Below are 24,270 nucleotides of genomic sequence, written 5' to 3'. Positions count from 1 at the left end.
CAGGTTTTAGTTCAAATACTCTGTAATTCATCTGCTGAGTCTTTCAGATTCAATCTTCATTAGCTGTAACAGCAAGAAACAAATGAAGAAAGAGCTAATGTAGATTAAAAAAATTCAAAAGTAGACATCAAAATCAATTGGATCTCATTTCATTTGATCCGATTGACGCACCGGTACATGAATAAAATAAAAAATCCCCATTGGAATCTGTCTGTTTTAAACTAGAAATGTCACTTTTTTTGCACTGGATGCTTCTCAAACCTTCATAACCGCTGATGTCACACCTCTGCATCTTTGGTGAAATGCGGCAGAGCGAGAACAATGTTTGTCAAAACATGACACATCCCGAAAATCAGTCTTCTCATACAAATGGCTGTAGCTTCCGAACGGTTTGACCTACAAAATTGTTTGACCATTCCATGGAAAGGGGAGACTCTCACAAACACAATGTCGTTCTCAGTTTTGCTCTACGACCCCCACAAGGGTCACGACACTCGTCTGAAGGTAATCTATGTACCGGTTAAAATGATAGATTTTTTAACCAAGGAAGAAATGAATAAATGCTGTGCGATGCTGAACCCACGAGTGCAGAGCACAATGGATTAGCAATCCATTGCCTTTATCACTCATCCACCTTGGTCTGCACTCCAAACTTCTTGCCCAAGAACAGCCTCTTTCAGATTGTTGAAGGCTCTACACATGGGCTCGTCCGGGATTTGAACCCGGGACCTCTCGCACCCGAAGCGAGAATCATACCCCTAGACCAACGAGCCGTTTTATCAAAGTCATTTTTATTGCAGTCGCCAGTAATGACGGTGAGGATTTGGATTGACAGGTCGATGGTGCCAGGCCACAGTGAATAACGTGAGTGTTGGTGGTATACTTGTGAGCATAGCTGTCTTCCAAGCAGTTGACCAGGTTTTAGTTCAAATACTCTGTAATTCATCTGCTGAGTCTTTCAGATTCAATCTTCATTAGCTGTAACAGCAAGAAACAAATGAAGAAAGAGCTAATGTAGATAAAAAAAATTCAAAAGTAGACATCAAAATCAATTGGATCTCATTTCATTTGATCCGATTGACGCACCGGTACATGAATAAAATAAAAAATCCCCATTGGAATCTGTCTGTTTTAAACTAGAAATGTCACTTTTTTTGCACTGGATGCTTCTCAAACCTTCATAACCGCTGATGTCACACCTCTGCATCTTTGGTGAAATGCGGCAGAGCGAGAACAATGTTTGTCAAAACATGACACATCCCGAAAATCAGTCTTCTCATACAAATGGCTGTAGCTTCCGAACGGTTTGACCTACAAAATTGTTTGACCATTCCATGGAAAGGGGAGACTCTCACAAACACAATGTCGTTCTCAGTTTTGCTATACGACCCCCACAAGGGTCACGACACTCGTCTGAAGGTAATCTATGTACCGGTTAAAATGATAGATTTTTTAACCAAGGAAGAAATGAATAAATGCTGTGCGATGCTGAACCCACGAGTGCAGAGCACAATGGATTAGCAATCCATTGCCTTTATCACTCATCCACCTTGGTCTGCACTCCAAACTTCTTGCCCAAGAACAGCCTCTTTCAGATTGTTAAAGGCTCTACACATGGGCTCGTCCGGGATTTGAACCCGGGACCTCTCGCACCCGAAGCGAGAATCATACCCCTAGACCAACGAGCCGTTTTATCAAAGTCATTTTTATTGCAGTCGCCAGTAATGACGGTGAGGATTTGGATTGACAGGTCGATGGTGCCAGGCCACAGTGAATAACGTGAGTGTTGGTGGTATACTTGTGAGCATAGCTGTCTTCCAAGCAGTTGACCAGGTTTTAGTTCAAATACTCTGTAATTCATCTGCTGAGTCTTTCAGATTCAATCTTCATTAGCTGTAACAGCAAGAAACAAATGAAGAAAGAGCTAATGTAGATTAAAAAAATTCAAAAGTAGACATCAAAATCAATTGGATCTCATTTCATTTGATCCGATTGACGCACCGGTACATGAATAAAATAAAAAATCCCCATTGGAATCTGTCTGTTTTAAACTAGAAATGTCACTTTTTTTGCACTGGATGCTTCTCAAACCTTCATAACCGCTGATGTCACACCTCTGCATCTTTGGTGAAATGCGGCAGAGCGAGAACAATGTTTGTCAAAACATGACACATCCCGAAAATCAGTCTTCTCATACAAATGGCTGTAGCTTCCGAACGGTTTGACCTACAAAATTGTTTGACCATTCCATGGAAAGGGGAGACTCTCACAAACACAATGTCGTTCTCAGTTTTGCTATACGACCCCCACAAGGGTCACGACACTCGTCTGAAGGTAATCTATGTACCGGTTAAAATGATAGATTTTTTAACCAAGGAAGAAATGAATAAATGCTGTGCGATGCTGAACCCACGAGTGCAGAGCACAATGGATTAGCAATCCATTGCCTTTATCACTCATCCACCTTGGTCTGCACTCCAAACTTCTTGCCCAAGAACAGCCTCTTTCAGATTGTTAAAGGCTCTACACATGGGCTCGTCCGGGATTTGAACCCGGGACCTCTCGCACCCGAAGCGAGAATCATACCCCTAGACCAACGAGCCGTTTTATCAAAGGCATTTTTATTGCAGTCGCCAGTAATGACGGTGAGGATTTGGATTGACAGGTCGATGGTGCCAGGCCACAGTGAATAACGTGAGTGTTGGTGGTATACTTGTGAGCATAGCTGTCTTCCAAGCAGTTGACCAGGTTTTAGTTCAAATACTCTGTAATTCATCTGCTGAGTCTTTCAGATTCAATCTTCATTAGCTGTAACAGCAAGAAACAAATGAAGAAAGAGCTAATGTAGATTAAAAAAATTCAAAAGTAGACATCAAAATCAATTGGATCTCATTTCATTTGATCCGATTGACGCACCGGTACATGAATAAAATAAAAAATCCCCATTGGAATCTGTCTGTTTTAAACTAGAAATGTCACTTTTTTTGCACTGGATGCTTCTCAAACCTTCATAACCGCTGATGTCACACCTCTGCATCTTTGGTGAAATGCGGCAGAGCGAGAACAATGTTTGTCAAAACATGACACATCCCGAAAATCAGTCTTCTCATACAAATGGCTGTAGCTTCCGAACGGTTTGACCTACAAAATTGTTTGACCATTCCATGGAAAGGGGAGACTCTCACAAACACAATGTCGTTCTCAGTTTTGCTCTACGACCCCCACAAGGGTCACGACACTCGTCTGAAGGTAATCTATGTACCGGTTAAAATGATAGATTTTTTAACCAAGGAAGAAATGAATAAATGCTGTGCGATGCTGAACCCACGAGTGCAGAGCACAATGGATTAGCAATCCATTGCCTTTATCACTCATCCACCTTGGTCTGCACTCCAAACTTCTTGCCCAAGAACAGCCTCTTTCAGATTGTTAAAGGCTCTACACATGGGCTCGTCCGGGATTTGAACCCGGGACCTCTCGCACCCGAAGCGAGAATCATACCCCTAGACCAACGAGCCGTTTTATCAAAGTCATTTTTATTGCAGTCGCCAGTAATGACGGTGAGGATTTGGATTGACAGGTCGATGGTGCCAGGCCACAGTGAATAACGTGAGTGTTGGTGGTATACTTGTGAGCATAGCTGTCTTCCAAGCAGTTGACCAGGTTTTAGTTCAAATACTCTGTAATTCATCTGCTGAGTCTTTCAGATTCAATCTTCATTAGCTGTAACAGCAAGAAACAAATGAAGAAAGAGCTAATGTAGATAAAAAAAATTCAAAAGTAGACATCAAAATCAATTGGATCTCATTTCATTTGATCCGATTGACGCACCGGTACATGAATAAAATAAAAAATCCCCATTGGAATCTGTCTGTTTTAAACTAGAAATGTCACTTTTTTTGCACTGGATGCTTCTCAAACCTTCATAACCGCTGATGTCACACCTCTGCATCTTTGGTGAAATGCGGCAGAGCGAGAACAATGTTTGTCAAAACATGACACATCCCGAAAATCAGTCTTCTCATACAAATGGCTGTAGCTTCCGAACGGTTTGACCTACAAAATTGTTTGACCATTCCATGGAAAGGGGAGACTCTCACAAACACAATGTCGTTCTCAGTTTTGCTATACGACCCCCACAAGGGTCACGACACTCGTCTGAAGGTAATCTATGTACCGGTTAAAATGATAGATTTTTTAACCAAGGAAGAAATGAATAAATGCTGTGCGATGCTGAACCCACGAGTGCAGAGCACAATGGATTAGCAATCCATTGCCTTTATCACTCATCCACCTTGGTCTGCACTCCAAACTTCTTGCCCAAGAACAGCCTCTTTCAGATTGTTAAAGGCTCTACACATGGGCTCGTCCGGGATTTGAACCCGGGACCTCTCGCACCCGAAGCGAGAATCATACCCCTAGACCAACGAGCCGTTTTATCAAAGGCATTTTTATTGCAGTCGCCAGTAATGACGGTGAGGATTTGGATTGACAGGTCGATGGTGCCAGGCCACAGTGAATAACGTGAGTGTTGGTGGTATACTTGTGAGCATAGCTGTCTTCCAAGCAGTTGACCAGGTTTTAGTTCAAATACTCTGTAATTCATCTGCTGAGTCTTTCAGATTCAATCTTCATTAGCTGTAACAGCAAGAAACAAATGAAGAAAGAGCTAATGTAGATTAAAAAAATTCAAAAGTAGACATCAAAATCAATTGGATCTCATTTCATTTGATCCGATTGACGCACCGGTACATGAATAAAATAAAAAATCCCCATTGGAATCTGTCTGTTTTAAACTAGAAATGTCACTTTTTTTGCACTGGATGCTTCTCAAACCTTCATAACCGCTGATGTCACACCTCTGCATCTTTGGTGAAATGCGGCAGAGCGAGAACAATGTTTGTCAAAACATGACACATCCCGAAAATCAGTCTTCTCATACAAATGGCTGTAGCTTCCGAACGGTTTGACCTACAAAATTGTTTGACCATTCCATGGAAAGGGGAGACTCTCACAAACACAATGTCGTTCTCAGTTTTGCTCTACGACCCCCACAAGGGTCACGACACTCGTCTGAAGGTAATCTATGTACCGGTTAAAATGATAGATTTTTTAACCAAGGAAGAAATGAATAAATGCTGTGCGATGCTGAACCCACGAGTGCAGAGCACAATGGATTAGCAATCCATTGCCTTTATCACTCATCCACCTTGGTCTGCACTCCAAACTTCTTGCCCAAGAACAGCCTCTTTCAGATTGTTAAAGGCTCTACACATGGGCTCGTCCGGGATTTGAACCCGGGACCTCTCGCACCCGAAGCGAGAATCATACCCCTAGACCAACGAGCCGTTTTATCAAAGTCATTTTTATTGCAGTCGCCAGTAATGACGGTGAGGATTTGGATTGACAGGTCGATGGTGCCAGGCCACAGTGAATAACGTGAGTGTTGGTGGTATACTTGTGAGCATAGCTGTCTTCCAAGCAGTTGACCAGGTTTTAGTTCAAATACTCTGTAATTCATCTGCTGAGTCTTTCAGATTCAATCTTCATTAGCTGTAACAGCAAGAAACAAATGAAGAAAGAGCTAATGTAGATTAAAAAAATTCAAAAGTAGACATCAAAATCAATTGGATCTCATTTCATTTGATCCGATTGACGCACCGGTACATGAATAAAATAAAAAATCCCCATTGGAATCTGTCTGTTTTAAACTAGAAATGTCACTTTTTTTGCACTGGATGCTTCTCAAACCTTCATAACCGCTGATGTCACACCTCTGCATCTTTGGTGAAATGCGGCAGAGCGAGAACAATGTTTGTCAAAACATGACACATCCCGAAAATCAGTCTTCTCATACAAATGGCTGTAGCTTCCGAACGGTTTGACCTACAAAATTGTTTGACCATTCCATGGAAAGGGGAGACTCTCACAAACACAATGTCGTTCTCAGTTTTGCTCTACGACCCCCACAAGGGTCACGACACTCGTCTGAAGGTAATCTATGTACCGGTTAAAATGATAGATTTTTTAACCAAGGAAGAAATGAATAAATGCTGTGCGATGCTGAACCCACGAGTGCAGAGCACAATGGATTAGCAATCCATTGCCTTTATCACTCATCCACCTTGGTCTGCACTCCAAACTTCTTGCCCAAGAACAGCCTCTTTCAGATTGTTAAAGGCTCTACACATGGGCTCGTCCGGGATTTGAACCCGGGACCTCTCGCACCCGAAGCGAGAATCATACCCCTAGACCAACGAGCCGTTTTATCAAAGTCATTTTTATTGCAGTCGCCAGTAATGACGGTGAGGATTTGGATTGACAGGTCGATGGTGCCAGGCCACAGTGAATAACGTGAGTGTTGGTGGTATACTTGTGAGCATAGCTGTCTTCCAAGCAGTTGACCAGGTTTTAGTTCAAATACTCTGTAATTCATCTGCTGAGTCTTTCAGATTCAATCTTCATTAGCTGTAACAGCAAGAAACAAATGAAGAAAGAGCTAATGTAGATTAAAAAAATTCAAAAGTAGACATCAAAATCAATTGGATCTCATTTCATTTGATCCGATTGACGCACCGGTACATGAATAAAATAAAAAATCCCCATTGGAATCTGTCTGTTTTAAACTAGAAATGTCACTTTTTTTGCACTGGATGCTTCTCAAACCTTCATAACCGCTGATGTCACACCTCTGCATCTTTGGTGAAATGCGGCAGAGCGAGAACAATGTTTGTCAAAACATGACACATCCCGAAAATCAGTCTTCTCATACAAATGGCTGTAGCTTCCGAACGGTTTGACCTACAAAATTGTTTGACCATTCCATGGAAAGGGGAGACTCTCACAAACACAATGTCGTTCTCAGTTTTGCTCTACGACCCCCACAAGGGTCACGACACTCGTCTGAAGGTAATCTATGTACCGGTTAAAATGATAGATTTTTTAACCAAGGAAGAAATGAATAAATGCTGTGCGATGCTGAACCCACGAGTGCCGAGCACAATGGATTAGCAATCCATTGCCTTTATCACTCATCCACCTTGGTCTGCACTCCAAACTTCTTGCCCAAGAACAGCCTCTTTCAGATTGTTAAAGGCTCTACACATGGGCTCGTCCGGGATTTGAACCCGGGACCTCTCGCACCCGAAGCGAGAATCATACCCCTAGACCAACGAGCCGTTTTATCAAAGTCATTTTTATTGCAGTCGCCAGTAATGACGGTGAGGATTTGGATTGACAGGTCGATGGTGCCAGGCCACAGTGAATAACGTGAGTGTTGGTGGTATACTTGTGAGCATAGCTGTCTTCCAAGCAGTTGACCAGGTTTTAGTTCAAATACTCTGTAATTCATCTGCTGAGTCTTTCAGATTCAATCTTCATTAGCTGTAACAGCAAGAAACAAATGAAGAAAGAGCTAATGTAGATTAAAAAAATTCAAAAGTAGACATCAAAATCAATTGGATCTCATTTCATTTGATCCGATTGACGCACCGGTACATGAATAAAATAAAAAATCCCCATTGGAATCTGTCTGTTTTAAACTAGAAATGTCACTTTTTTTGCACTGGATGCTTCTCAAACCTTCATAACCGCTGATGTCACACCTCTGCATCTTTGGTGAAATGCGGCAGAGCGAGAACAATGTTTGTCAAAACATGACACATCCCGAAAATCAGTCTTCTCATACAAATGGCTGTAGCTTCCGAACGGTTTGACCTACAAAATTGTTTGACCATTCCATGGAAAGGGGAGACTCTCACAAACACAATGTCGTTCTCAGTTTTGCTCTACGACCCCCACAAGGGTCACGACACTCGTCTGAAGGTAATCTATGTACCGGTTAAAATGATAGATTTTTTAACCAAGGAAGAAATGAATAAATGCTGTGCGATGCTGAACCCACGAGTGCAGAGCACAATGGATTAGCAATCCATTGCCTTTATCACTCATCCACCTTGGTCTGCACTCCAAACTTCTTGCCCAAGAACAGCCTCTTTCAGATTGTTAAAGGCTCTACACATGGGCTCGTCCGGGATTTGAACCCGGGACCTCTCGCACCCGAAGCGAGAATCATACCCCTAGACCAACGAGCCGTTTTATCAAAGTCATTTTTATTGCAGTCGCCAGTAATGACGGTGAGGATTTGGATTGACAGGTCGATGGTGCCAGGCCACAGTGAATAACGTGAGTGTTGGTGGTATACTTGTGAGCATAGCTGTCTTCCAAGCAGTTGACCAGGTTTTAGTTCAAATACTCTGTAATTCATCTGCTGAGTCTTTCAGATTCAATCTTCATTAGCTGTAACAGCAAGAAACAAATGAAGAAAGAGCTAATGTAGATTAAAAAAATTCAAAAGTAGACATCAAAATCAATTGGATCTCATTTCATTTGATCCGATTGACGCACCGGTACATGAATAAAATAAAAAATCCCCATTGGAATCTGTCTGTTTTAAACTAGAAATGTCACTTTTTTTGCACTGGATGCTTCTCAAACCTTCATAACCGCTGATGTCACACCTCTGCATCTTTGGTGAAATGCGGCAGAGCGAGAACAATGTTTGTCAAAACATGACACATCCCGAAAATCAGTCTTCTCATACAAATGGCTGTAGCTTCCGAACGGTTTGACCTACAAAATTGTTTGACCATTCCATGGAAAGGGGAGACTCTCACAAACACAATGTCGTTCTCAGTTTTGCTCTACGACCCCCACAAGGGTCACGACACTCGTCTGAAGGTAATCTATGTACCGGTTAAAATGATAGATTTTTTAACCAAGGAAGAAATGAATAAATGCTGTGCGATGCTGAACCCACGAGTGCAGAGCACAATGGATTAGCAATCCATTGCCTTTATCACTCATCCACCTTGGTCTGCACTCCAAACTTCTTGCCCAAGAACAGCCTCTTTCAGATTGTTAAAGGCTCTACACATGGGCTCGTCCGGGATTTGAACCCGGGACCTCTCGCACCCGAAGCAAGAATCATACCCCTAGACCAACGAGCCGTTTTATCAAAGTCATTTTTATTGCAGTCGCCAGTAATGACGGTGAGGATTTGGATTGACAGGTCGATGGTGCCAGGCCACAGTGAATAACGTGAGTGTTGGTGGTATACTTGTGAGCATAGCTGTCTTCCAAGCAGTTGACCAGGTTTTAGTTCAAATACTCTGTAATTCATCTGCTGAGTCTTTCAGATTCAATCTTCATTAGCTGTAACAGCAAGAAACAAATGAAGAAAGAGCTAATGTAGATTAAAAAAATTCAAAAGTAGACATCAAAATCAATTGGATCTCATTTCATTTGATCCGATTGACGCACCGGTACATGAATAAAATAAAAAATCCCCATTGGAATCTGTCTGTTTTAAACTAGAAATGTCACTTTTTTTGCACTGGATGCTTCTCAAACCTTCATAACCGCTGATGTCACACCTCTGCATCTTTGGTGAAATGCGGCAGAGCGAGAACAATGTTTGTCAAAACATGACACATCCCGAAAATCAGTCTTCTCATACAAATGGCTGTAGCTTCCGAACGGTTTGACCTACAAAATTGTTTGACCATTCCATGGAAAGGGGAGACTCTCACAAACACAATGTCGTTCTCAGTTTTGCTCTACGACCCCCACAAGGGTCACGACACTCGTCTGAAGGTAATCTATGTACCGGTTAAAATGATAGATTTTTTAACCAAGGAAGAAATGAATAAATGCTGTGCGATGCTGAACCCACGAGTGCAGAGCACAATGGATTAGCAATCCATTGCCTTTATCACTCATCCACCTTGGTCTGCACTCCAAACTTCTTGCCCAAGAACAGCCTCTTTCAGATTGTTAAAGGCTCTACACATGGGCTCGTCCGGGATTTGAACCCGGGACCTCTCGCACCCGAAGCGAGAATCATACCCCTAGACCAACGAGCCGTTTTATCAAAGTCATTTTTATTGCAGTCGCCAGTAATGACGGTGAGGATTTGGATTGACAGGTCGATGGTGCCAGGCCACAGTGAATAACGTGAGTGTTGGTGGTATACTTGTGAGCATAGCTGTCTTCCAAGCAGTTGACCAGGTTTTAGTTCAAATACTCTGTAATTCATCTGCTGAGTCTTTCAGATTCAATCTTCATTAGCTGTAACAGCAAGAAACAAATGAAGAAAGAGCTAATGTAGATTAAAAAAATTCAAAAGTAGACATCAAAATCAATTGGATCTCATTTCATTTGATCCGATTGACGCACCGGTACATGAATAAAATAAAAAATCCCCATTGGAATCTGTCTGTTTTAAACTAGAAATGTCACTTTTTTTGCACTGGATGCTTCTCAAACCTTCATAACCGCTGATGTCACACCTCTGCATCTTTGGTGAAATGCGGCAGAGCGAGAACAATGTTTGTCAAAACATGACACATCCCGAAAATCAGTCTTCTCATACAAATGGCTGTAGCTTCCGAACGGTTTGACCTACAAAATTGTTTGACCATTCCATGGAAAGGGGAGACTCTCACAAACACAATGTCGTTCTCAGTTTTGCTCTACGACCCCCACAAGGGTCACGACACTCGTCTGAAGGTAATCTATGTACCGGTTAAAATGATAGATTTTTTAACCAAGGAAGAAATGAATAAATGCTGTGCGATGCTGAACCCACGAGTGCAGAGCACAATGGATTAGCAATCCATTGCCTTTATCACTCATCCACCTTGGTCTGCACTCCAAACTTCTTGCCCAAGAACAGCCTCTTTCAGATTGTTAAAGGCTCTACACATGGGCTCGTCCGGGATTTGAACCCGGGACCTCTCGCACCCGAAGCGAGAATCATACCCCTAGACCAACGAGCCGTTTTATCAAAGTCATTTTTATTGCAGTCGCCAGTAATGACGGTGAGGATTTGGATTGACAGGTCGATGGTGCCAGGCCACAGTGAATAACGTGAGTGTTGGTGGTATACTTGTGAGCATAGCTGTCTTCCAAGCAGTTGACCAGGTTTTAGTTCAAATACTCTGTAATTCATCTGCTGAGTCTTTCAGATTCAATCTTCATTAGCTGTAACAGCAAGAAACAAATGAAGAAAGAGCTAATGTAGATAAAAAAAATTCAAAAGTAGACATCAAAATCAATTGGATCTCATTTCATTTGATCCGATTGACGCACCGGTACATGAATAAAATAAAAAATCCCCATTGGAATCTGTCTGTTTTAAACTAGAAATGTCACTTTTTTTGCACTGGATGCTTCTCAAACCTTCATAACCGCTGATGTCACACCTCTGCATCTTTGGTGAAATGCGGCAGAGCGAGAACAATGTTTGTCAAAACATGACACATCCCGAAAATCAGTCTTCTCATACAAATGGCTGTAGCTTCCGAACGGTTTGACCTACAAAATTGTTTGACCATTCCATGGAAAGGGGAGACTCTCACAAACACAATGTCGTTCTCAGTTTTGCTCTACGACCCCCACAAGGGTCACGACACTCGTCTGAAGGTAATCTATGTACCGGTTAAAATGATAGATTTTTTAACCAAGGAAGAAATGAATAAATGCTGTACCCACGAGTGCAGAGCACAATGGATTAGCAATCCATTGCCTTTATCACTCATCCACCTTGGTCTGCACTCCAAACTTCTTGCCCAAGAACAGCCTCTTTCAGATTGTTAAAGGCTCTACACATGGGCTCGTCCGGGATTTGAACCCGGGACCTCTCGCACCCGAAGCGAGAATCATACCCCTAGACCAACGAGCCGTTTTATCAAAGTCATTTTTATTGCAGTCGCCAGTAATGACGGTGAGGATTTGGATTGACAGGTCGATGGTGCCAGGCCACAGTGAATAACGTGAGTGTTGGTGGTATACTTGTGAGCATAGCTGTCTTCCAAGCAGTTGACCAGGTTTTAGTTCAAATACTCTGTAATTCATCTGCTGAGTCTTTCAGATTCAATCTTCATTAGCTGTAACAGCAAGAAACAAATGAAGAAAGAGCTAATGTAGATAAAAAAAAATTCAAAAGTAGACATCAAAATCAATTGGATCTCATTTCATTTGATCCGATTGACGCACCGGTACATGAATAAAATAAAAAATCCCCATTGGAATCTGTCTGTTTTAAACTAGAAATGTCACTTTTTTTGCACTGGATGCTTCTCAAACCTTCATAACCGCTGATGTCACACCTCTGCATCTTTGGTGAAATGCGGCAGAGCGAGAACAATGTTTGTCAAAACATGACACATCCCGAAAATCAGTCTTCTCATACAAATGGCTGTAGCTTCCGAACGGTTTGACCTACAAAATTGTTTGACCATTCCATGGAAAGGGGAGACTCTCACAAACACAATGTCGTTCTCAGTTTTGCTCTACGACCCCCACAAGGGTCACGACACTCGTCTGAAGGTAATCTATGTACCGGTTAAAATGATAGATTTTTTAACCAAGGAAGAAATGAATAAATGCTGTGCGATGCTGAACCCACGAGTGCAGAGCACAATGGATTAGCAATCCATTGCCTTTATCACTCATCCACCTTGGTCTGCACTCCAAACTTCTTGCCCAAGAACAGCCTCTTTCAGATTGTTAAAGGCTCTACACATGGGCTCGTCCGGGATTTGAACCCGGGACCTCTCGCACCCGAAGCGAGAATCATACCCCTAGACCAACGAGCCGTTTTATCAAAGTCATTTTTATTGCAGTCGCCAGTAATGACGGTGAGGATTTGGATTGACAGGTCGATGGTGCCAGGCCACAGTGAATAACGTGAGTGTTGGTGGTATACTTGTGAGCATAGCTGTCTTCCAAGCAGTTGACCAGGTTTTAGTTCAAATACTCTGTAATTCATCTGCTGAGTCTTTCAGATTCAATCTTCATTAGCTGTAACAGCAAGAAACAAATGAAGAAAGAGCTAATGTAGATAAAAAAAAATTCAAAAGTAGACATCAAAATCAATTGGATCTCATTTCATTTGATCCGATTGACGCACCGGTACATGAATAAAATAAAAAATCCCCATTGGAATCTGTCTGTTTTAAACTAGAAATGTCACTTTTTTTGCACTGGATGCTTCTCAAACCTTCATAACCGCTGATGTCACACCTCTGCATCTTTGGTGAAATGCGGCAGAGCGAGAACAATGTTTGTCAAAACATGACACATCCCGAAAATCAGTCTTCTCATACAAATGGCTGTAGCTTCCGAACGGTTTGACCTACAAAATTGTTTGACCATTCCATGGAAAGGGGAGACTCTCACAAACACAATGTCGTTCTCAGTTTTGCTCTACGACCCCCACAAGGGTCACGACACTCGTCTGAAGGTAATCTATGTACCGGTTAAAATGATAGATTTTTTAACCAAGGAAGAAATGAATAAATGCTGTGCGATGCTGAACCCACGAGTGCAGAGCACAATGGATTAGCAATCCATTGCCTTTATCACTCATCCACCTTGGTCTGCACTCCAAACTTCTTGCCCAAGAACAGCCTCTTTCAGATTGTTAAAGGCTCTACACATGGGCTCGTCCGGGATTTGAACCCGGGACCTCTCGCACCCGAAGCGAGAATCATACCCCTAGACCAACGAGCCGTTTTATCAAAGTCATTTTTATTGCAGTCGCCAGTAATGACGGTGAGGATTTGGATTGACAGGTCGATGGTGCCAGGCCACAGTGAATAACGTGAGTGTTGGTGGTATACTTGTGAGCATAGCTGTCTTCCAAGCAGTTGACCAGGTTTTAGTTCAAATACTCTGTAATTCATCTGCTGAGTCTTTCAGATTCAATCTTCATTAGCTGTAACAGCAAGAAACAAATGAAGAAAGAGCTAATGTAGATAAAAAAAATTCAAAAGTAGACATCAAAATCAATTGGATCTCATTTCATTTGATCCGATTGACGCACCGGTACATGAATAAAATAAAAAATCCCCATTGGAATCTGTCTGTTTTAAACTAGAAATGTCACTTTTTTTGCACTGGATGCTTCTCAAACCTTCATAACCGCTGATGTCACACCTCTGCATCTTTGGTGAAATGCGGCAGAGCGAGAACAATGTTTGTCAAAACATGACACATCCCGAAAATCAGTCTTCTCATACAAATGGCTGTAGCTTCCGAACGGTTTGACCTACAAAATTGTTTGACCATTCCATGGAAAGGGGAGACTCTCACAAACACAATGTCGTTCTCAGTTTTGCTCTACGACCCCCACAAGGGTCACGACACTCGTCTGAAGGTAATCTATGTACCGGTTAAAATGATAGATTTTTTAACCAAGGAAGAAATGAATAAATGCTGTACCCACGAGTGCAGAGCACAATGGATTAGCAATCCATTGCCTTTATCACTCATCCACCTTGGTCTGCACTCCAAACTTCTTGCCCAAGAACAGCCTCTTTCAGATTGTTAAAGGCTCTACACATGGGCTCGTCCGGGATTTGAACCCGGGACCTCTCGCACCCGAAGCGAGAATCATACCCCTAGACCAACGAGCCGTTTTATCAAAGTCATTTTTATTGCAGTCGCCAGTAATGACGGTGAGGATTTGGATTGACAGGTCGATGGTGCCAGGCCACAGTGAATAACGTGAGTGTTGGTGGTATACTTGTGAGCATAGCTGTCTTCCAAGCAGTTGACCAGGTTTTAGTTCAAATACTCTGTAATTCATCTGCTGAGTCTTTCAGATTCAATCTTCATTAGCTGTAACAGCAAGAAACAAATGAAGAAAGAGCTAATGTAGATAAAAAAAAATTCAAAAGTAGACATCAAAATCAATTGGATCTCATTTCATTTGATCCGATTGACGCACCGGTACATGAATAAAATAAAAAATCCCCATTGGAATCTGTCTGTTTTAAACTAGAAATGTCACTTTTTTTGCACTGGATGCTTCTCAAACCTTCATAACCGCTGATGTCACACCTCTGCATCTTTGGTGAAATGCGGCAGAGCGAGAACAATGTTTGTCAAAACATGACACATCCCGAAAATCAGTCTTCTCATACAAATGGCTGTAGCTTCCGAACGGTTTGACCTACAAAATTGTTTGACCATTCCATGGAAAGGGGAGACTCTCACAAACACAATGTCGTTCTCAGTTTTGCTCTACGACCCCCACAAGGGTCACGACACTCGTCTGAAGGTAATCTATGTACCGGTTAAAATGATAGATTTTTTAACCAAGGAAGAAATGAATAAATGCTGTACCCACGAGTGCAGAGCACAATAGATTAGCAATCCATTGCCTTTATCACTCATCCACCTTGGTCTGCACTCCAAACTTCTTGCCCAAGAACAGCCTCTTTCAGATTGTTAAAGGCTCTACACATGGGCTCGTCCGGGATTTGAACCCGGGACCTCTCGCACCCGAAGCGAGAATCATACCCCTAGACCAACGAGCCGTTTTATCAAAGTCATTTTTATTGCAGTCGCCAGTAATGACGGTGAGGATTTGGATTGACAGGTCGATGGTGCCAGGCCACAGTGAATAACGTGAGTGTTGGTGGTATACTTGTGAGCATAGCTGTCTTCCAAGCAGTTGACCAGGTTTTAGTTCAAATACTCTGTAATTCATCTGCTGAGTCTTTCAGATTCAATCTTCATTAGCTGTAACAGCAAGAAACAAATGAAGAAAGAGCTAATGTAGATTAAAAAAATTCAAAAGTAGACATCAAAATCAATTGGATCTCATTTCATTTGATCCGATTGACGCACCGGTACATGAATAAAATAAAAAATCCCCATTGGAATCTGTCTGTTTTAAACTAGAAATGTCACTTTTTTTGCACTGGATGCTTCTCAAACCTTCATAACCGCTGATGTCACACCTCTGCATCTTTGGTGAAATGCGGCAGAGCGAGAACAATGTTTGTCAAAACATGACACATCCCGAAAATCAGTCTTCTCATACAAATGGCTGTAGCTTCCGAACGGTTTGACCTACAAAATTGTTTGACCATTCCATGGAAAGGGGAGACTCTCACAAACACAATGTCGTTCTCAGTTTTGCTCTACGACCCCCACAAGGGTCACGACACTCGTCTGAAGGTAATCTATGTACCGGTTAAAATGATAGATTTTTTAACCAAGGAAGAAATGAATAAATGCTGTGCGATGCTGAACCCACGAGTGCAGAGCACAATGGATTAGCAATCCATTGCCTTTATCACTCATCCACCTTGGTCTGCACTCCAAACTTCTTGCCCAAGAACAGCCTCTTTCAGATTGTTAAAGGCTCTACACATGGGCTCGTCCGGGATTTGAACCCGGGACCTCTCACACCCGAAGCGAGAATCATACCCCTAGACCAACGAGCCGTTTTATCAAAGTCATTTTTATTGCAGTCGCCAGTAATGACGGTGAGGATTTGGATTGACAGGTCGATGGTGCCAGGCCACAGTGAATAACGTGAGTGTTGGTGGTATACTTGTGAGCATAGCTGTCTTCCAAGCAGTTGACCAGGTTTTAGTTCAAATACTCTGTAATTCATCTGCTGAGTCTTTCAGATTCAATCTTCATTAGCTGTAACAGCAAGAAACAAATGAAGAAAGAGCTAATGTAGATAAAAAAAATTCAAAAGTAGACATCAAAATCAATTGGATCTCATTTCATTTGATCCGATTGACGCACCGGTACATGAATAAAATAAAAAATCCCCATTGGAATCTGTCTGTTTTAAACTAGAAATGTCACTTTTTTTGCACTGGATGCTTCTCAAACCTTCATAACCGCTGATGTCACACCTCTGCATCTTTGGTGAAATGCGGCAGAGCGAGAACAATGTTTGTCAAAACATGACACATCCCGAAAATCAGTCTTCTCATACAAATGGCTGTAGCTTCCGAACGGTTTGACCTACAAAATTGTTTGACCATTCCATGGAAAGGGGAGACTCTCACAAACACAATGTCGTTCTCAGTTTTGCTCTACGACCCCCACAAGGGTCACGACACTCGTCTGAAGGTAATCTATGTACCGGTTAAAATGATAGATTTTTTAACCAAGGAAGAAATGAATAAATGCTGTACCCACGAGTGCAGAGCACAATGGATTAGCAATCCATTGCCTTTATCACTCATCCACCTTGGTCTGCACTCCAAACTTCTTGCCCAAGAACAGCCTCTTTCAGATTGTTAAAGGCTCTACACATGGGCTCGTCCGGGATTTGAACCCGGGACCTCTCGCACCCGAAGCGAGAATCATACCCCTAGACCAACGAGCCGTTTTATCAAAGTCATTTTTATTGCAGTCGCCAGTAATGACGGTGAGGATTTGGATTGACAGGTCGATGGTGCCAGGCCACAGTGAATAACGTGAGTGTTGGTGGTATACTTGTGAGCATAGCTGTCTTCCAAGCAGTTGACCAGGTTTTAGTTCAAATACTCTGTAATTCATCTGCTGAGTCTTTCAGATTCAATCTTCATTAGCTGTAACAGCAAGAAACAAATGAAGAAAGAGCTAATGTAGATAAAAAAAATTCAAAAGTAGACATCAAAATCAATTGGATCTCATTTCATTTGATCCGATTGACGCACCGGTACATGAATAAAATAAAAAATCCCCATTGGAATCTGTCTGTTTTAAACTAGAAATGTCACTTTTTTTGCACTGGATGCTTCTCAAACCTTCATAACCGCTGATGTCACACCTCTGCATCTTTGGTGAAATGCGGCAGAGTGAGAACAATGTTTGTCAAAACATGACACATCCCGAAAATCAGTCTTCTCATACAAATGGCTGTAGCTTCCGAACGGTTTGACCTACAAAATTGTTTGACCATTCCATGGAAAGGGGAGACTCTCACAAACACAATGTCGTTCTCAGTTTTGCTCTACGACCCCCACAAGGGTCACGACACTCGTCTGAAGGTAATCTATGTACCGGTTAAAATGATAGATTTTTTAACCAAGGAAGAAATGAATAAATGCTGTGCGATGCTGAACCCACGAGTGCAGAGCACAATGGATTAGCAATCCATTGCCTTTATCACTCATCCACCTTGGTCTGCACTCCAAACTTCTTGCCCAAGAACAGCCTCTTTCAGATTGTTAAAGGCTCTACACATGGGCTCGTCCGGGATTTGAAGCCGGGACCTCTCGCACCCGAAGCGAGAATCATACCCCTAGACCAACGAGCCGTTTTATCAAAGGCATTTTTATTGCAGTCACCAGTAATGACGGTGAGGATTTGGATTGACAGGTCGATGGTGCCAGGCCACAGTGAATAACGTGAGTGTTGGTGGTATACTTGTGAGCATAGCTGTCTTCCAAGCAGTTGACCAGGTTTTAGTTCAAATACTCTGTAATTCATCTGCTGAGTCTTTCAGATTCAATCTTCATTAGCTGTAACAGCAAGAAACAAATGAAGAAAGAGCTAATGTAGATAAAAAAAATTCAAAAGTAGACATCAAAATCAATTGGATCTCATTTCATTTGATCCGATTGACGCACCGGTACATGAATAAAATAAAAAATCCCCATTGGAATCTGTCTGTTTTAAACTAGAAATGTCACTTTTTTTGCACTGGATGCTTCTCAAACCTTCATAACCGCTGATGTCACACCTCTGCATCTTTGGTGAAATGCGGCAGAGCGAGAACAATGTTTGTCAAAACATGACACATCCCGAAAATCAGTCTTCTCATACAAATGGCTGTAGCTTCCGAACGGTTTGACCTACAAAATTGTTTGACCATTCCATGGAAAGGGGAGACTCTCACAAACACAATGTCGTTCTCAGTTTTGCTCTACGACCCCCACAAGGGTCACGACACTCGTCTGAAGGTAATCTATGTACCGGTTAAAATGATAGATTTTTTAACCAAGGAAGAAATGAATAAATGCTGTACCCACGAGTGCAGAGCACAATGGATTAGCAATCCATTGCCTTTATCACTCATCCACCTTGGTCTGCACTCCAAACTTCTTGCCCAAGAACAGCCTCTTTCAGATTGTTAAAGGCTCTACACATGGGCTCGTCCGGGATTTGAACCCGGGACCTCTCGCACCCGAAGCGAGAATCATACCCCTAGACCAACGAGCCGTTTTATCAAAGTCATTTTTATTGCAGTCGCCAGTAATGACGGTGAGGATTTGGATTGACAGGTCGATGGTGCCAGGCCACAGTGAATAACGTGAGTGTTGGTGGTATACTTGTGAGCATAGCTGTCTTCCAAGCAGTTGACCAGGTTTTAGTTCAAATACTCTGTAATTCATCTGCTGAGTCTTTCAGATTCAATCTTCATTAGCTGTAACAGCAAGAAACAAATGAAGAAAGAGCTAATGTAGATAAAAAAAATTCAAAAGTAGACATCAAAATCAATTGGATCTCATTTCATTTGATCCGATTGACGCACCGGTACATGAATAAAATAAAAAATCCCCATTGGAATCTGTCTGTTTTAAACTAGAAATGTCACTTTTTTTGCACTGGATGCTTCTCAAACCTTCATAACCGCTGATGTCACACCTCTGCATCTTTGGTGAAATGCGGCAGAGCGAGAACAATGTTTGTCAAAACATGACACATCCTGAAAATCAGTCTTCTCATACAAATGGCTGTAGCTTCCGAACGGTTTGACCTACAAAATTGTTTGACCATTCCATGGAAAGGGGAGACTCTCACAAACACAATGTCGTTCTCAGTTTTGCTCTACGACCCCCACAAGGGTCACGACACTCGTCTGAAGGTAATCTATGTACCGGTTAAAATGATAGATTTTTTAACCAAGGAAGAAATGAATAAATGCTGTGCGATGCTGAACCCACGAGTGCAGAGCACAATGGATTAGCAATCCATTGCCTTTATCACTCATCCACCTTGGTCTGCACTCCAAACTTCTTGCCCAAGAACAGCCTCTTTCAGATTGTTAAAGGCTCTACACATGGGCTCGTCCGGGATTTGAAGCCGGGACCTCTCGCACCCGAAGCGAGAATCATACCCCTAGTCCAACGAGCCGTTTTATCAAAGGCATTTTTATTGCAGTCACCAGAAATGACGGTGAGGATTTGGATTGACAGGTCGATGGTGCCAGGCCACAGTGAATAACGTGAGTGTTGGTGGTATACTTGTGAGCATAGCTGTCTTCCAAGCAGTTGACCAGGTTTTAGTTCAAATACTCTGTAATTCATCTGCTGAGTCTTTCAGATTCAATCTTCATTAGCTGTAACAGCAAGAAACAAATGAAGAAAGAGCTAATGTAGATAAAAAAAATTCAAAAGTAGACATCAAAATCAATTGGATCTCATTTCATTTGATCCGATTGACGCACCGGTACATGAATAAAATAAAAAATCCCCATTGGAATCTGTCTGTTTTAAACTAGAAATGTCACTTTTTTTGCACTGGATGCTTCTCAAACCTTCATAACCGCTGATGTCACACCTCTGCATCTTTGGTGAAATGCGGCAGAGCGAGAACAATGTTTGTCAAAACATGACACATCCCGAAAATCAGTCTTCTCATACAAATGGCTGTAGCTTCCGAACGGTTTGACCTACAAAATTGTTTGACCATTCCATGGAAAGGGGAGACTCTCACAAACACAATGTCGTTCTCAGTTTTGCTCTACGACCCCCACAAGGGTCACGACACTCGTCTGAAGGTAATCTATGTACCGGTTAAAATGATAGATTTTTTAACCAAGGAAGAAATGAATAAATGCTGTGCGATGCTGAACCCACGAGTGCAGAGCACAATGGATTAGCAATCCATTGCCTTTATCACTCATCCACCTTGGTCTGCACTCCAAACTTCTTGCCCAAGAACAGCCTCTTTCAGATTGTTAAAGGCTCTACACATGGGCTCGTCCGGGATTTGAAGCCGGGACCTCTCGCACCCGAAGCGAGAATCATACCCCTAGACCAACGAGCCGTTTTATCAAAGGCATTTTTATTGCAGTCACCAGTAATGACGGTGAGGATTTGGATTGACAGGTCGATGGTGCCAGGCCACAGTGAATAACGTGAGTGTTGGTGGTATACTTGTGAGCATAGCTGTCTTCCAAGCAGTTGACCAGGTTTTAGTTCAAATACTCTGTAATTCATCTGCTGAGTCTTTCAGATTCAATCTTCATTAGCTGTAACAGCAAGAAACAAATGAAGAAAGAGCTAATGTAGATTAAAAAAATTCAAAAGTAGACATCAAAATCAATTGGATCTCATTTCATTTGATCCGATTGACGCACCGGTACATGAATAAAATAAAAAATCCCCATTGGAATCTGTCTGTTTTAAACTAGAAATGTCACTTTTTTTGCACTGGATGCTTCTCAAACCTTCATAACCGCTGATGTCACACCTCTGCATCTTTGGTGAAATGCGGAAGAGCGAGAACAATGTTTGTCAAAACATGACACATCCCGAAAATCAGTCTTCTCATACAAATGGCTGTAGCTTCCGAACGGTTTGACCTACAAAATTGTTTGACCATTCCATGGAAAGGGGAGACTCTCACAAACACAATGTCGTTCTCAGTTTTGCTCTACGACCCCCACAAGGGTCACGACACTCGTCTGAAGGTAATCTATGTACCGGTTAAAATGATAGATTTTTTAACCAAGGAAGAAATGAATAAATGCTGTGCGATGCTGAACCCACGAGTGCAGAGCACAATGGATTAGCAATCCATTGCCTTTATCACTCATCCACCTTGGTCTGCACTCCAAACTTCTTGCCCAAGAACAGCCTCTTTCAGATTGTTAAAGGCTCTACACATGGGCTTGTCCGGGATTTGAACCCGGGACCTCTCGCACCCGAAGCTAGAATCATACCCCTAGACCAACGAGCCGTTTTGTCAAAGTCATTTTTATTGCAGTCGCCAGTAATGACGGTGAGGATTTGGATTGACAGGTCGATGGTGCCAGGCCACAGTGAATAACGTGAGTGTTGGTGGTATACTTGTGAGCATAGCTGTCTTCCAAGCAGTTGACCAGGTTTTAGTTCAAATACTCTGTAATTCATCTGCTGAGTCTTTCAGATTCAATCTTCATTAGCTGTAACAGCAAGAAACAAATGAAGAAAGAGCTAATGTAGATAAAAAAAATTCAAAAGTAGACATCAAAATCAATTGGATCTCATTTCATTTGATCCGATTGACGCACCGGTACATGAATAAAATAAAAAATCCCCATTGGAATCTGTCTGTTTTAAACTAGAAATGTCACTTTTTTTGCACTGGATGCTTCTCAAACCTTCATAACCGCTGATGTCACACCTCTGCATCTTTGGTGAAATGCGGCAGAGCGAGAACAATGTTTGTCAAAACATGACACATCCCGAAAATCAGTCTTCTCATACAAATGGCTGTAGCTTCCGAACGGTTTGACCTACAAAATTGTTTGACCATTCCATGGAAAGGGGAGACTCTCACAAACACAATGTCGTTCTCAGTTTTGCTCTACGACCCCCACAAGGGTCACGACACTCGTCTGAAGGTAATCTATGTACCGGTTAAAATGATAGATTTTTTAACCAAGGAAGAAATGAATAAATGCTGTGCGATGCTGAACCCACGAGTGCAGAGCACAATGGATTAGCAATCCATTGCCTTTATCACTCATCCACCTTGGTCTGCACTCCAAACTTCTTGCCCAAGAACAGCCTCTTTCAGATTGTTAAAGGCTCTACACATGGGCTCGTCCGGGATTTGAACCCGGGACCTCTCGCACCCGAAGCGAGAATCATACCCCTAGACCAACGAGCCGTTTTATCAAAGGCATTTTTATTGCAGTCGCCAGTAATGACGGTGAGGATTTGGATTGACAGGTCGATGGTGCCAGGCCACAGTGAATAACGTGAGTGTTGGTGGTATACTTGTGAGCATAGCTGTCTTCCAAGCAGTTGACCAGGTTTTAGTTCAAATACTCTGTAATTCATCTGCTGAGTCTTTCAGATTCAATCTTCATTAGCTGTAACAGCAAGAAACAAATGAAGAAAGAGCTAATGTAGATAAAAAAAATTCAAAAGTAGACATCAAAATCAATTGGATCTCATTTCATTTGATCCGATTGACGCACCGGTACATGAATAAAATAAAAAATCCCCATTGGAATCTGTCTGTTTTAAACTAGAAATGTCACTTTTTTTGCACTGGATGCTTCTCAAACCTTCATAACCGCTGATGTCACACCTCTGCATCTTTGGTGAAATGCGGCAGAGCGAGAACAATGTTTGTCAAAACATGACACATCCCGAAAATCAGTCTTCTCATACAAATGGCTGTAGCTTCCGAACGGTTTGACCTACAAAATTGTTTGACCATTCCATGGAAAGGGGAGACTCTCACAAACACAATGTCGTTCTCAGTTTTGCTCTACGACCCCCACAAGGGTCACGACACTCGTCTGAAGGTAATCTATGTACCGGTTAAAATGATAGATTTTTTAACCAAGGAAGAAATGAATAAATGCTGTACCCACGAGTGCAGAGCACAATGGATTAGCAATCCATTGCCTTTATCACTCATCCACCTTGGTCTGCACTCCAAACTTCTTGCCCAAGAACAGCCTCTTTCAGATTGTTAAAGGCTCTACACATGGGCTCGTCCGGGATTTGAACCCGGGACCTCTCGCACCCGAAGCTAGAATCATACCCCTAGACCAACGAGCCGTTTTATCAAAGTCATTTTTATTGCAGTCGCCAGTAATGACGGTGAGGATTTGGATTGACAGGTCGATGGTGCCAGGCCACAGTGAATAACGTGAGTGTTGGTGGTATACTTGTGAGCATAGCTGTCTTCCAAGCAGTTGACCAGGTTTTAGTTCAAATACTCTGTAATTCATCTGCTGAGTCTTTCAGATTCAATCTTCATTAGCTGTAACAGCAAGAAACAAATGAAGAAAGAGCTAATGTAGATAAAAAAAATTCAAAAGTAGACATCAAAATCAATTGGATCTCATTTCATTTGATCCGATTGACGCACCGGTACATGAATAAAATAAAAAATCCCCATTGGAATCTGTCTGTTTTAAACTAGAAATGTCACTTTTTTTGCACTGGATGCTTCTCAAACCTTCATAACCGCTGATGTCACACCTCTGCATCTTTGGTGAAATGCGGCAGAGCGAGAACAATGTTTGTCAAAACATGACACATCCCGAAAATCAGTCTTCTCATACAAATGGCTGTAGCTTCCGAACGGTTTGACCTACAAAATTGTTTGACCATTCCATGGAAAGGGGAGACTCTCACAAACACAATGTCGTTCTCAGTTTTGCTCTACGACCCCCACAAGGGTCACGACACTCGTCTGAAGGTAATCTATGTACCGGTTAAAATGATAGATTTT

At 42.1% G+C, this 24,270-nt stretch overlaps 19 non-coding genes across 19 annotated transcripts; all 19 read right to left on the bottom strand.

Annotated features, from left to right (window-relative positions):
* Nucleotides 1-701: 701 nt before the first annotated feature.
* Nucleotides 702-773, bottom strand: trnap-cgg (transfer RNA proline (anticodon CGG)). Its single transcript has one exon. It is a non-coding gene; the product is annotated as a tRNA-Pro (tRNA).
* Nucleotides 774-1,616: 843 nt separating this feature from the next.
* Nucleotides 1,617-1,688, bottom strand: trnap-cgg (transfer RNA proline (anticodon CGG)). The gene has a single exon. It is a non-coding gene; the product is annotated as a tRNA-Pro (tRNA).
* Nucleotides 1,689-2,531: 843 nt separating this feature from the next.
* Nucleotides 2,532-2,603, bottom strand: trnap-cgg (transfer RNA proline (anticodon CGG)). Its single transcript has one exon. It is a non-coding gene; the product is annotated as a tRNA-Pro (tRNA).
* An 843-nt stretch (nt 2,604-3,446) lies between these two features.
* trnap-cgg (transfer RNA proline (anticodon CGG)) lies at nt 3,447-3,518 on the bottom strand. The gene has a single exon. It is a non-coding gene; the product is annotated as a tRNA-Pro (tRNA).
* An 843-nt stretch (nt 3,519-4,361) lies between these two features.
* Nucleotides 4,362-4,433, bottom strand: trnap-cgg (transfer RNA proline (anticodon CGG)). The gene has a single exon. It is a non-coding gene; the product is annotated as a tRNA-Pro (tRNA).
* An 843-nt stretch (nt 4,434-5,276) lies between these two features.
* On the bottom strand, nt 5,277-5,348 carry trnap-cgg (transfer RNA proline (anticodon CGG)). The gene has a single exon. It is a non-coding gene; the product is annotated as a tRNA-Pro (tRNA).
* Nucleotides 5,349-6,191: 843 nt separating this feature from the next.
* trnap-cgg (transfer RNA proline (anticodon CGG)) lies at nt 6,192-6,263 on the bottom strand. The gene has a single exon. It is a non-coding gene; the product is annotated as a tRNA-Pro (tRNA).
* An 843-nt stretch (nt 6,264-7,106) lies between these two features.
* Nucleotides 7,107-7,178, bottom strand: trnap-cgg (transfer RNA proline (anticodon CGG)). The gene has a single exon. It is a non-coding gene; the product is annotated as a tRNA-Pro (tRNA).
* Nucleotides 7,179-8,021: 843 nt separating this feature from the next.
* Nucleotides 8,022-8,093, bottom strand: trnap-cgg (transfer RNA proline (anticodon CGG)). The gene has a single exon. It is a non-coding gene; the product is annotated as a tRNA-Pro (tRNA).
* A 1,758-nt stretch (nt 8,094-9,851) lies between these two features.
* trnap-cgg (transfer RNA proline (anticodon CGG)) lies at nt 9,852-9,923 on the bottom strand. The gene has a single exon. It is a non-coding gene; the product is annotated as a tRNA-Pro (tRNA).
* Nucleotides 9,924-10,766: 843 nt separating this feature from the next.
* Nucleotides 10,767-10,838, bottom strand: trnap-cgg (transfer RNA proline (anticodon CGG)). Its single transcript has one exon. It is a non-coding gene; the product is annotated as a tRNA-Pro (tRNA).
* Nucleotides 10,839-11,671: 833 nt separating this feature from the next.
* trnap-cgg (transfer RNA proline (anticodon CGG)) lies at nt 11,672-11,743 on the bottom strand. The gene has a single exon. It is a non-coding gene; the product is annotated as a tRNA-Pro (tRNA).
* An 844-nt stretch (nt 11,744-12,587) lies between these two features.
* On the bottom strand, nt 12,588-12,659 carry trnap-cgg (transfer RNA proline (anticodon CGG)). Its single transcript has one exon. It is a non-coding gene; the product is annotated as a tRNA-Pro (tRNA).
* Nucleotides 12,660-13,503: 844 nt separating this feature from the next.
* Nucleotides 13,504-13,575, bottom strand: trnap-cgg (transfer RNA proline (anticodon CGG)). Its single transcript has one exon. It is a non-coding gene; the product is annotated as a tRNA-Pro (tRNA).
* An 833-nt stretch (nt 13,576-14,408) lies between these two features.
* On the bottom strand, nt 14,409-14,480 carry trnap-cgg (transfer RNA proline (anticodon CGG)). Its single transcript has one exon. It is a non-coding gene; the product is annotated as a tRNA-Pro (tRNA).
* Nucleotides 14,481-15,314: 834 nt separating this feature from the next.
* trnap-cgg (transfer RNA proline (anticodon CGG)) lies at nt 15,315-15,386 on the bottom strand. Its single transcript has one exon. It is a non-coding gene; the product is annotated as a tRNA-Pro (tRNA).
* Nucleotides 15,387-17,134: 1,748 nt separating this feature from the next.
* trnap-cgg (transfer RNA proline (anticodon CGG)) lies at nt 17,135-17,206 on the bottom strand. Its single transcript has one exon. It is a non-coding gene; the product is annotated as a tRNA-Pro (tRNA).
* Nucleotides 17,207-18,954: 1,748 nt separating this feature from the next.
* trnap-cgg (transfer RNA proline (anticodon CGG)) lies at nt 18,955-19,026 on the bottom strand. The gene has a single exon. It is a non-coding gene; the product is annotated as a tRNA-Pro (tRNA).
* A 3,588-nt stretch (nt 19,027-22,614) lies between these two features.
* trnap-cgg (transfer RNA proline (anticodon CGG)) lies at nt 22,615-22,686 on the bottom strand. Its single transcript has one exon. It is a non-coding gene; the product is annotated as a tRNA-Pro (tRNA).
* Between the last annotated feature and the right edge of the window lie 1,584 nt (nt 22,687-24,270).

This window comes from Oncorhynchus mykiss, chromosome 15, assembly GCF_057628025.1.
Source record: "Oncorhynchus mykiss isolate SJ-2025 chromosome 15, ASM5762802v1, whole genome shotgun sequence".
NCBI classification, from domain to species: domain Eukaryota; kingdom Metazoa; phylum Chordata; class Actinopteri; order Salmoniformes; family Salmonidae; genus Oncorhynchus; species Oncorhynchus mykiss.
The sequence above is the reverse complement of the archived record's forward strand: the minus strand, read 5'-3'. Positions and strand labels throughout refer to the sequence as shown.